At 41.0% G+C, this 10,956-nt stretch overlaps 1 long non-coding RNA gene across 2 annotated transcripts; it reads right to left on the bottom strand.

The window, feature by feature from the left end:
• Positions 1–9,402: 9,402 nt before the first annotated feature.
• On the bottom strand, positions 9,403–10,555 carry LOC122052378. 2 transcript variants are annotated; one of them, XR_006131996.1, is made up of 4 exons: positions 10,088–10,555; positions 9,867–9,997; positions 9,613–9,735; positions 9,403–9,529 (listed from the first exon to the last, which is right to left on the bottom strand). It is a non-coding gene; the product is annotated as an uncharacterized LOC122052378 (long non-coding RNA). The 2 variants fall into 2 exon arrangements; XR_006131995.1 differs by having other exon boundaries at positions 9,403–9,735.
• Between the last annotated feature and the right edge of the window lie 401 nt (positions 10,556–10,956).

The following is a 10,956-nucleotide window of genomic DNA, read 5'->3' as shown; positions in this document are numbered from 1 at the left end:
GAAACATAAAGAGCCATTGATTAGGGTCGAGGTGGATCGAATTTGGCTTGATTTGGAGGTCAAACGGAGGAGATCAAGCTGAATTAATATGGACCGTTGATCAAGATCCAGTGAGATCCTGCCCCTTCATTAAGATCTAAGTGATCCAGCCCTTCATCATGATTTAAAGTGATCTGGACCATTGATCTAGAGCTTAAGGCATACAAGGGTTCATCCAAGAAGTGGAGCTCCAATTCAAACCCAATTTAAAAGTCCACTCTTCAAGCCCAATTTCAAAAGCCCAATTTCATCCTCTTAATGGATCCGGATCCCATTAACCCAAAACCTCAACTTCTCAACCCAATATCCAAAATCCCACTTTTAATCCTATTGATTATTGGATTCGGATTCCACTCCTTTACCCGACCCGACCCATTAAGAAAACCCCTTTTCCTTCCACACGCACGGCACAGTGCCGAATCCCCTTTCTCTGGCGATCCTTTTCTCGCGCGGAGCTAGGGCACCGCGCCTCCTTCTCCTTTCTTCTCCTCACCACCGGTCGGCGGCTACTCTTCTCTTCCTTTGCCGTCGGCCGGCCTGCCGGTCCTCCACAACCAACCTCCTCTTCTCCAATCTGCTCCAAGAGGCGACGACAGCAAACCCGGCGATTTCTTTGAGCGGACAGCGGCTTTGGGTCTAGGGTTCTCTTGACGGCGGAGTGTTCTCCTCCGGCAAGGTAGTCCTTCTTCATCCCTACCTCAGCGGATCTTCCTGTGGACGGCGTTCAGAAAGCAGTGGGTTCCAACAGGGGACAGCCGGCCGATCCTTCTTCTTCTCCGGCGAATTTCTTCTTCCATCACTGAGCAGTGTTGTGGCTTCTTGCGGACGGTGTTCCGAAGGCAGGAATTCCAGCAATCTCAGTGCATACTTCCACTCCGACAGATCACTCAAGGAAGTTGTTCGTGATCAGGAGAGGTCGTCTGTGTTGCTGTTCACCAGTGATGGCGTTCCAGATCTGGGCCCTTTGTGTGACAGCTAAGGGTAGTTGGCTTGGTGTATGATCATGGAGGATTGGATTGGTTAACTAGGATTTATTTGTTGTTCTTGTTTAATTTTGTAGTTAAGTTCTTATGCTTGTTTAATGTGTAGTTGTTAGCTTAATTTCGTGTTAGATCTTCTTATGATGCATGTTAATTAGTTTTGGTACTTTGTTTAGTTCATTATGTATGATTGTTGATCTTGTATCATAGAGTGACAATGTGATACAAGTTTAGCTTTTATGCATAATTAGGTTTTGTTTAATTACTTTTAAGTTTGTTTAATCAATTGTCTTTGTTTGATTGTTGCTTTTTTTATGCATGTTTGAGTTCTTTGTTATGTTTCATGTTATTCCCATTGATAGATATTCTTGTATCGTAGCGTGACAATGCGATGTAGGAAAAGCTTCAATGGTTAGTTACAGTAGACATAGCTTTATTACTTGCATTGTCTTCCATTATTTAGATTAGATTTCATTTGATGTTTCGCTATTTCGATCCTTAGTTTAATTGTGTTGATAGTTAACCCATAGCGTAGAGTGACAATGCGTTGTGGATTAATTATTGACACCTAGTTAAATTTCATTCTAGCATTAGATTAGTTTCTTACTTGCTTTGCTTTTTATTTGTTAGGTTTAGAATTAAAATCCAAACCCCCTTTTCCATATTGGAACCCCCCAAAAAAAAAAATAGAAATAACACACGATCCTAAGTTTACCATCCTATCGTTACTTTGTTGGTGGACGACCCGAGTCATTTTTATGCTACATTAGCTTAGGAGGGGTTTGGTACTTCATTGTTTGATGCCCAATTCGCGACAAATTGGGTCGTAATCAGTGCCCTCAGGCGGATAAGAGGTAGCGGCGAAGGCTTATCGCAGCGATCAACTCGGGATATATTTTTGGGTCCGAGGCGCCTCTATAGTGCATTGGAGGCGCCCTCAATGCCCAATAAAAGGCAATCTCGAGGCAGCAGCAGAGACATCAATTATCAAGCTATCTTTCATCAACGCGCTGCTAACAAGACAACCCAGGAGTGCTGTTTCAAGTCATTGACAACCCGGAGCTTCATTTCCTTATTCTTGTTGTCGGTATTGTTTTAATTTGAGCTGTAACTGTTATAATTGTACACTTTCTCGATATTATAGTTGTTGCCCACCGAAAGTGATCAACGATCGTGGGCCTTGGAGTAGGAGTCGCCCTAGGCTCCGAACCAAGTAAACCCTTGGTGTCTCTCTGTGTTTGTGTTTATTTCGTTTATCATTTCCGTTGCTTTAACTCGAACATTTTTTGAATCCAAAATGAGTGAAAGCCACGAGTACTATTCACTCCCCCTCTAGCGCATCTCGATCCAACAATTAGTATCAGAGCGGGGTTGCTCTGAATTGGTACAACTACCGTTCGAGCATTTTTTTCGTCGCTTTCTCATTCGTTTAGGGTAAAAATAAAATCTTACGCCTTTCGTCTTTTTTCCCTCCAAAACTGTTTTCAAAAAATTCATTTTCATCCCTTCACCACTTATTAGTATTGATAAAATATCGCATTTGGTAAAATTTAAAATAATATTTTTGTAATATTTTTTAATAATAGATTATTATTGTATTATTTTTTCTCAAAATTCGTGAATTCTCATTTCTATCCTTTTCTCGCACTACTAATCCAGGATTAAGTCCTAGGACATTCTTTTCCATTGTTTTTCTTTGTGTGCGAGATTCTGCTTTCATGGCTCTCCAAGAAGGCTTCAATACAGCCCGACCGTCACTTTTCACCGGAGACGATTTTGGCTATTGGAAGAGTCGGATGGAATACCACCTCAAGACGTAAGTTGATATGTGGATCATTATCCAGACCGGTCTCGAGCTTCCACGTGACGGCACTAGAGAACTAGTTTCATGCATCAACTGGGACACCAGCATAAAGAAGAAGGTTGAAGTCAATGCCAAAGCAACCTGCATGCTACAATGTGGGCTGACAAAGGAGAAACTCAACAAAGTAGGACCCTTCTCAAGCCCCAAAGAGCTATGGAAAAAGTTGATCGAGCTGCACGAGGGCACTCCTGATGCTAAGGTAAGCAAACACGACTTAATTTTAAATAAATTATAAAACATCAAAATGCAGGAAAGTGAGATGGCAAGCCAGCTCCATGCACGCATCCAGGACCTTCTCAACGGACTTCATGCGATAGGACAGAAGGTAGATAACCGGGACATCATCAGATATTCCTTAAACGTCTTTCCGAGGAATACCTTGTGGGCATCCATGGTAGATGTATACAAGATTTCTAAGGACGTTTCTTCTATTAATTAGATGAGTTGTTTGCTGAGTTTGAACTGCATGAGCAGATTAATGCACGCTTGGCCGAGAAAGGGTTGGCTTTGGTTGCAGGTACAGGCAGAACCCGGGAAACTAAAATAAAGCGCAAAACCAAACCCGAGTCCAAAGACGAATCGGAGGATGACGACGAGATTGTTTCCGAGCTATTAAGGCTTGTACAAAAGATCTGCAGAAATAAAAAGGCGACTCAAAGGAACACGAAGGACAAGTCCGGAGTCACCTGCTACGGCTGTAACCAGAAGGGGCACTACAAGTCGAAGGCACTACAAGCCGAATTGTCCAAACAAAAAGCAACGAAGAAAGAAGGCATTGAAGGCAACTTGATCCAAGTCATTAGATGAATCCGAGACTAACGAAGAATAACCAACAAGCTTCCTCGCATTACCAGTGCAAGCCAACATTATCGAAACCGAGTCCGAGCTCGAGTCTGAAATCGAGAGCAAGTCAGAAACCGAGTCCGAGCGAAGCCACGGATCCACATCCATTTCCGAAGGACCGAACCCCACTGTAAGTTCTCTACTCGCCGAAACTCAGTTAGATGATTTAAAAATTTTAGTTCCTTACTTGTTAAAAAAGTTGGCTAAATCCAACGTCCAGGTCAAGTCACTCCAAAAGGAGGTAACATCCCTTAAGGAAGTGACTGACTCGAGTTCTTTAACTGAGCCAGTTCAAATTAGAAGTTCAACTCAAGTCCAACAACTTAAGGAAGAAAATTCTAATTTGAAAACTCAAATTAAAGAACTCAAGGACATGTTGGAACAATTCACCCTGGGTTCCAAGAATCTTGATCTGATTCTTGAAAAACAACGAGCCGTTTTCAACAAATCCGGACTTGGATTTAAAACCAAAAGAAAATACAAAGCATATATATCCTTAGTTAATAGAAAAAATAGAAACATAGTCCAAGCATGGGTCCCCAAGTCGAACTTGGTTAATCAAGTTGGACTTGGACTATATTGAGTCCCCAAGGATCAGATCTACTACCTTGATAGAACATACCGAGGCTATGATCCAGGGGGAGCCAATAGAAAGACCATATTTACCAAAAGATAGAATTGTTTGATGCTTGATTTTTTTTTATTATACATGTCTAGATTCAGGATAGTTTAAGGACGTTGACATAATTTACATTTGTCCAGTTAAACCTAAGGATTTCAAAAAGAAAATTAAATATATAATTTCTTTGAGTGGCTCTGTCTAGGAAGTGGTGGATGATCTCATACCTAATAAGGTCGAGTACCTCGTCACGACCTGGGAACCAATCTTAGAAATGTGTATTTAATTGACTAGTTAAAAAACCTAAGTTTAACTCAAATGTAAATTAATCCTTAGAAATAATCTAAATTCAAGATAACCATCTCACAAAATTACTTAAGATTACCTGATTGATAACTTAGAATTGGGCGAGATAGATCAAGGTTGAATCAACAGTATTAATCTTCAAATAAATTCAAGTTAATTAAATAAATTCAATTTAATCAAATGAATCAACTTAATTAATTAAAAAAATTAAAAAAACTCTTTTAAAAATTATTTGAAAATCATTTAAAAATCATTTTAAAAATCGTTTAAAAACTCGTTTAAATCATTTTTAAAATCATTTTATTTTTTTTTTAAAAAAAACTCTTTTAAAATTTATTTGAAAAATTATTTAAAAATTATTTTAAAAATATTTTTAAAAACTCTTTTAAAAATTATTTGAAAAATTATTTGAAAAATCATTTTAAAAATCTTTTAAAAATTCTTTTAAATCATTTTTAAAGTTATTTAAAAATCATTTTAAAAATCTTTAAAAAAACTCTTTTAAAAATTATTTGAAAAATTATTTAAAATCATTTTAAAAATATTTTAAAAACTCTTTTAAATCATTTTAAAGTTATTTAAAAATCATTTTAAAAATATTTTAAAAACTCTTTTAAATCATTTTAAAAATTATTTGAAAAATTATTTTAAAATCATTTTAAAAATATTTTAAAAATCTTTTAAAAACTCTTTTAAAAATTATTTGAAAAATTATTTAAAAATCATTTTAAATCTTTTAAAAACTCTTTTAAAAAATTATTTGAAGAAGCTAAATTGTTGTTGAAAGCACTAAGTCTTTTCAAAAGCACTTTCAAAATTAGCTAAGTGTTTTTCAAACACTTTCATAAACTCTTAAACATTTTTTTGGTTCAAGTTTAGCTACTCTTTAGGGGAGCTCAAAATTACCTAAGATATATTGTCATTAACATCTTTTTGATTTATGTCAAAGGAGGAGAGAGGTCAAAATTAAGGGGGAATATAAAGAATTATTTTTTTACATTTCTTCTATGCTTAAAATTCTTTATTTTACTGTCATAGTTTTATTTAACTTTGAACCATATTGCCATAATCAAAAAGGGGGAGATTGCTGGTGCAGAAAGCATCCGACGATCGAACCTATGTTTTGATTATGTCAAAGGGATCGAAGTTAAGGTGTTTTGTTTTCTAATGTGTTGAATGAGTTTTGCAGGAAAAGTCCTAAGTATACTTAGGCAAAAGTCCTAGTTGCGGTTAGGCAAGTGGAAAACCCTAGGGGACGGTAACCCTAGGTCATAGGGGGTGGTAACCCTATGCAGAAAGTCTTGGCGGGTTGGAGCTTCGGGCAAAAACCTAGGGGGTGGTAACCCTAGGTTAAAATCCTGGTGTCATGAACCGGGTAGAAGTCTGGACGGGTCGTGGACCAGACATCCAGCATGAAGACCGGAAGCATCGAGCGCCGAGCAAAAGTCCAGTCGGTCTGGAGGACCAAACTGGCAAAAGGTAAAACTCTCCTGAGTGGAGTAGGTGAGGACGCGTTCCCCGGAAGAGGGAACAGTAGGCGTCGGTTCGACCTAGGGTTTCCGGTAGGAAATCCGAAGTCAGAACCGGATAGTCCAATGACTGTCAGACTTTATATTTATGATATTATGTGCTAATTTTGTGTTACAGGGTATCTTTTGGACTAAAGTATCTTGCAGGTTCAAAGGAGCAACCTTAAGCCTTGGATGAATAGTGTCCGAGGCGCCTCCATGGAGCTTGGAGGCGCCTCGGGTGCAAAGATGAGCTGTCTGCGCAGAGGAGCTGGAGGCGCCTTGGACTGCTTCTTGGAGGTGCCTCCATGGAGCATTGGAGGCGCCCTCAGGCGGATAAGAGGTAGCGGCGAAGGCTTATCGCAGCGATCAACTCGGGATATATTTTTGGGTCCGAGGCGCCTCTATAGGGCATTGGAGGCACCCTCAACGCCCAATAAAAGGCAATCTCGAGGCAGCAGCAGGGACATCAATTATCAAGCTATCTTTCATCAACGCGCTGCTAACAAGACAACCCAGGAGTGCTGTTTCAAGTCATCGACAACCCGGAGCTTCATTTCCTTAATCTTGTTGTCGGTATTGTTTTAATTTGAGCTGTAACTGTTATACTTGTACACTTTCTCGATATTATAGTTGTTGCCCACCGAAAGCGATCAACGATCGTGGGCCTTGGAGTAGGAGTCGCCCTAGGCTCCGAACCAAGTAAACCCTTGGTGTCTCTCTGTGTTTGTGCTTATTTCGTTTATTATTTCCGCTTCTTTAACTCAAACATTTTTCGAATCCAAAATGAGTAAAAGCCACGAGCGCTATTCACCCCCCCTCTAGTGCATCTCGATCCAACAGTAAGGTCTTCGTTCGATTCTGTCTAGTGTTCGCTTATCGTTCATCTTCTATCTTGTTCTTTTGTGCTTTCGATGGAAAGCTCATCTCAGCCTCCCGTCGCCGTTCCTGGACTATGGTACACTTCCATTGAGTCTAGGTTTGATGCAGGCAATGCAGAGAGTTTGAGGGTTGCATGTGAAATTCTGCCTAACTATCAAATTGGTCTCCCCTCTGCCTTTGACCCTCCGCCAAATCGCCGCCCAGTTTCGTAACATTTTTCAGGGACCAATTTACTGCCGGTCTGCGGTTCCCGATCCACCCTTTATTTTTTGTTGTTTGCAAATATTTCCGTATTTCTCTCCACCAACTAGTGTCGAACTTCTTTCAGCTGCTGTGCGGGGTTGTCGTTCTATTCCGCCTGCAAGACATTCCCCTTACTTCTTGGCTCTTCCATTATTTTTATTATCCCAAATTATCCGAGCCGGGGACCTTCTTATTTCAAGCCCGAGTGGCCTTGGTCTTTTTCGATAATATGACGTACTCCAATAAACATTGGAGGGAATACTATTTTTTTTGGTCAATTTTCCCGATCGTCCCAATTTCCTGACCGGCTGGCAATTAGAGGTGTCAAACTCGCCAGAGCTCAAAAAATACAAGAGTCGCTCAGACTACCTCCATGTTGCCTCACAATTGGTCGGGCAAAAGTACCATATTCATAAATTGATGCATAAGGGGGTCCTCTACGTGTACGACTTGAGTCTGATCCGCACGAAGCTTCCGTCCAGCCTAGGTACGCTCCTGCTTGGTTATAACTTTTGAACCTAACTAATTTTTTGTCACGCCCCGGGGAAGTCCCTGTCCGAAGAAATTTCGGCAGCACCTCCCCTGTACGGGTGACAATCTGAAGCATTTCTACAGACATAATATACATCAGCCACATGCGACTGGAATATACACACAACCACGCAGTTTATAATACAGCCTACTCAGCTGATACAATAAAAACAAAACACAATGGAAAATGACAGAAACCAAAATACAAACCAAACACAAAACTACTAGCTGGCTAGGCTTACACAACCAACGACCAATACAAAATACCACATAACAACATCAACACTCCAGAAACAAAACTGAAGTACAGAGCTAAACACACTGATATATAAAACAAATAAAACATAACGGAAAACTATAGTCTGCTGATGTGACATGGGAACCGGCAGACAGGATACTCCAAGCGACTCCATAACCACCTAGTATTTGAAAAGATAGTGTCCACGGGGGTGAGTTCAACAACTCAGCGAATACCAATAGACATGTCTAGTAAGATATATCTAACAGCAATAAACATGGAATACAGTTTCCTAATCATATATAGGAAAAATGCAAAACTGAAAGGTAACTGAGGAAGCTGTACTCACCAGGAACTCCTATCCAGAAACAAAAGGGTCGTCAACTCGAGTGTGTCATAAATCCTGTATGAATGTCAAACATATGCATCCAACCAAATGCAGTAAATAAATGCAGCAAGCACAAGCAATAAATGCATCAATGCGTATGATGCCAATGACATGGTCACCCCTGACGTAAGTCAGTCATCTCTCACACAATGGTGAAACCGAGTGGGTAGGTCGCGACAACCGCACTCGACATCACTACCCCGATGAGCGACCGAGCGACGAGATGTCGCTTGAGTACACACATACTCCTACCCCAAATCATAAACGGGGAGCGAACGCCTCATCTCCCAGACACCACGATGGGAGGGATCCCAGGCTACCACCAGCACACACTACCCACGAAGGACCAACGAGCACCATCGAAAGCAACCGACGGTATTACCACTGGCTCGCTACCCACGAAAGGCCCCAATGAGCACCGAACAGTGATGAAACTGACGATATGCTCTACAATAATGGAGCAGCCTATCACGCAGCATGCAATCATGCGAATGGTGCATGACACTAAGCATGACAATATCCTGAACCAATCCATATATATATATAAATGTGAACCCTAGTACCAGTAAGTCAAATTCACATATCTAGGGTATACATGTCCTCTATGGTATAACAACCTAAGTCCTGAACATATCCACCTCCATAAAATATGTACCAACAATATACATGGATCAAAGAAAAAGGGTCTAGGTACACAGATTAGATATGATATAAAAATATAAGTACACATGCTAGATAATAAAAAAATCTAGAATCTAGTCCTAAACTCAATAAAGCATGGTATGTCACTTACTCTAGGAACTAAGGTACTCATGACATTAATCACAAGGTATAAACATGGATACATAACAAGCGACAAAATAGAACATGCTATGGGTATCAAACCGTGACATACCAAAGGCAAACATGATCATTGCTTGTAGCTATAAAATACTATGCATATCCAATTGACAATATCATAAAAGATAAGTCAAGAGGTACCCGCCTCTAATTGCAGGTCCAATCCAGTTAAATCCAACGTTGAGATGCTCATCTCAAATCATAGTCCTATGACTCCCTGTCCATAAGCTCCAAGAGCACACACAAACCTATCCCTCCAAGAAACAATCCAAAACTCCAATCATACAGCAAAAGATTTGCTGAAACCCTAATCCTCAATACAAAAACTCACCTCAACAGATGAATTGCTGTTGATCCAAAATTGAAGAGCTGCAACGACATGCTGTTGGAAACTCATGGCTGTAACCACAAAAATCCTTCCACATGCTTGTTGGTCGGAATCAAACCACAGTCCCTGTTTCCCAGAAAACCACCCAAATCAAAATAAGTATGACTTAATCAACTCAAATTCTCATTCCAGACCCATATCTCCTCATCAACTAGTTAGTCAATCCAACACAGAAATGAATCAAATTCAAAACTTACCCAAATTGGGACAAACCACCACTGATCCAAGGCCGGAGTTACCATGATCAAACAACCTCCAAGAATCAGTCCCGATCCATATATTCCCCTCGTATGAACTCCAACGGCTGCTGTCCACCAAATCAATATCCCTAAATTAGCAACAATATTAGACGAATCACAGTTAGAGCACGGTAACAACAAGGATAGGACCACAGTGAAGAACCAACTAGAGCAATGACCTTTGCCCCTGGTTGAAAACCCAACTCGTGTAGAGGTGGCACCTCAGATCGGGATGACCAGTACATCTCGGCAGTGGACCGAGAGCTAGGGTAGAGGGAAATTCTGGCCGAGACAAAGGAGAGAAATCCAAGGAAAAAAAGGAAAGCTCCGGCGTCCAATGGCTAGTGATCGGCGACCGGCTGGCTAGCTAGGGCAAAGAAAAGGTGGCGCTGTGAGGAGATCGGAGAGGGTGTCGGCTGTGGCGACCGAGGGCGACGCGAGCAGGAGGTGAAGAGCGACTGGGATCTCCATGGCGAGAGGCGTCGGCGCTCAGATCAGAAGAGGGGAAAGAAATTCGGGAGAAGAAGGAGAAGAATTGGGAAGAGGAGGAAATCGATGAGGTTGGGGGAGAAGAGACCGCCTCGTGCGGTTAGGGCAAAGGGCACGGGGAAATTCGGCGGAGAAGGGAGACTCGGGCGCGCACGGTTTCGGCGAGGAAGAGAAGAAAGAAAATAAAGAAAAGAAAATAGAAAAGGAAATTAAAAAAAAACATTTCCTCGCTTAAATGGGGTAGTCTATACAGGCCTTTTCGGGATCCACTTTTATCCCCATAAACTTGTGCATACGAGCTCCGAAAAATTCGTGAAAAATTTCTAAAAATTCCAGAAAATTCCCTTATTACTATTCTCCATTTTTTCGGTATTTTACATTTTTTACTTTTCTTTTGCAGCCCAAGTCATGTTACGTGCACGTCTGGCCGACAAAGCCAAGCTCGCAGACGCTGAGATCAATGTGGCGGTCGTGGCCGAGGTGTGCAGTCGATTGACTCACAAGAAGACCCGCTTGGAGAGAGCGAGGGAGCGCCAACCTTAGTGAGCGAAGGGATAGC

Source organism: Zingiber officinale, chromosome 3A (assembly GCF_018446385.1).
Source record: "Zingiber officinale cultivar Zhangliang chromosome 3A, Zo_v1.1, whole genome shotgun sequence".
NCBI classification, from domain to species: Eukaryota; Viridiplantae; Streptophyta; class Magnoliopsida; order Zingiberales; family Zingiberaceae; genus Zingiber; species Zingiber officinale.
Note: the sequence above shows the minus strand (reverse complement) of the source record. Positions and strands in the feature narration are given on the sequence as shown.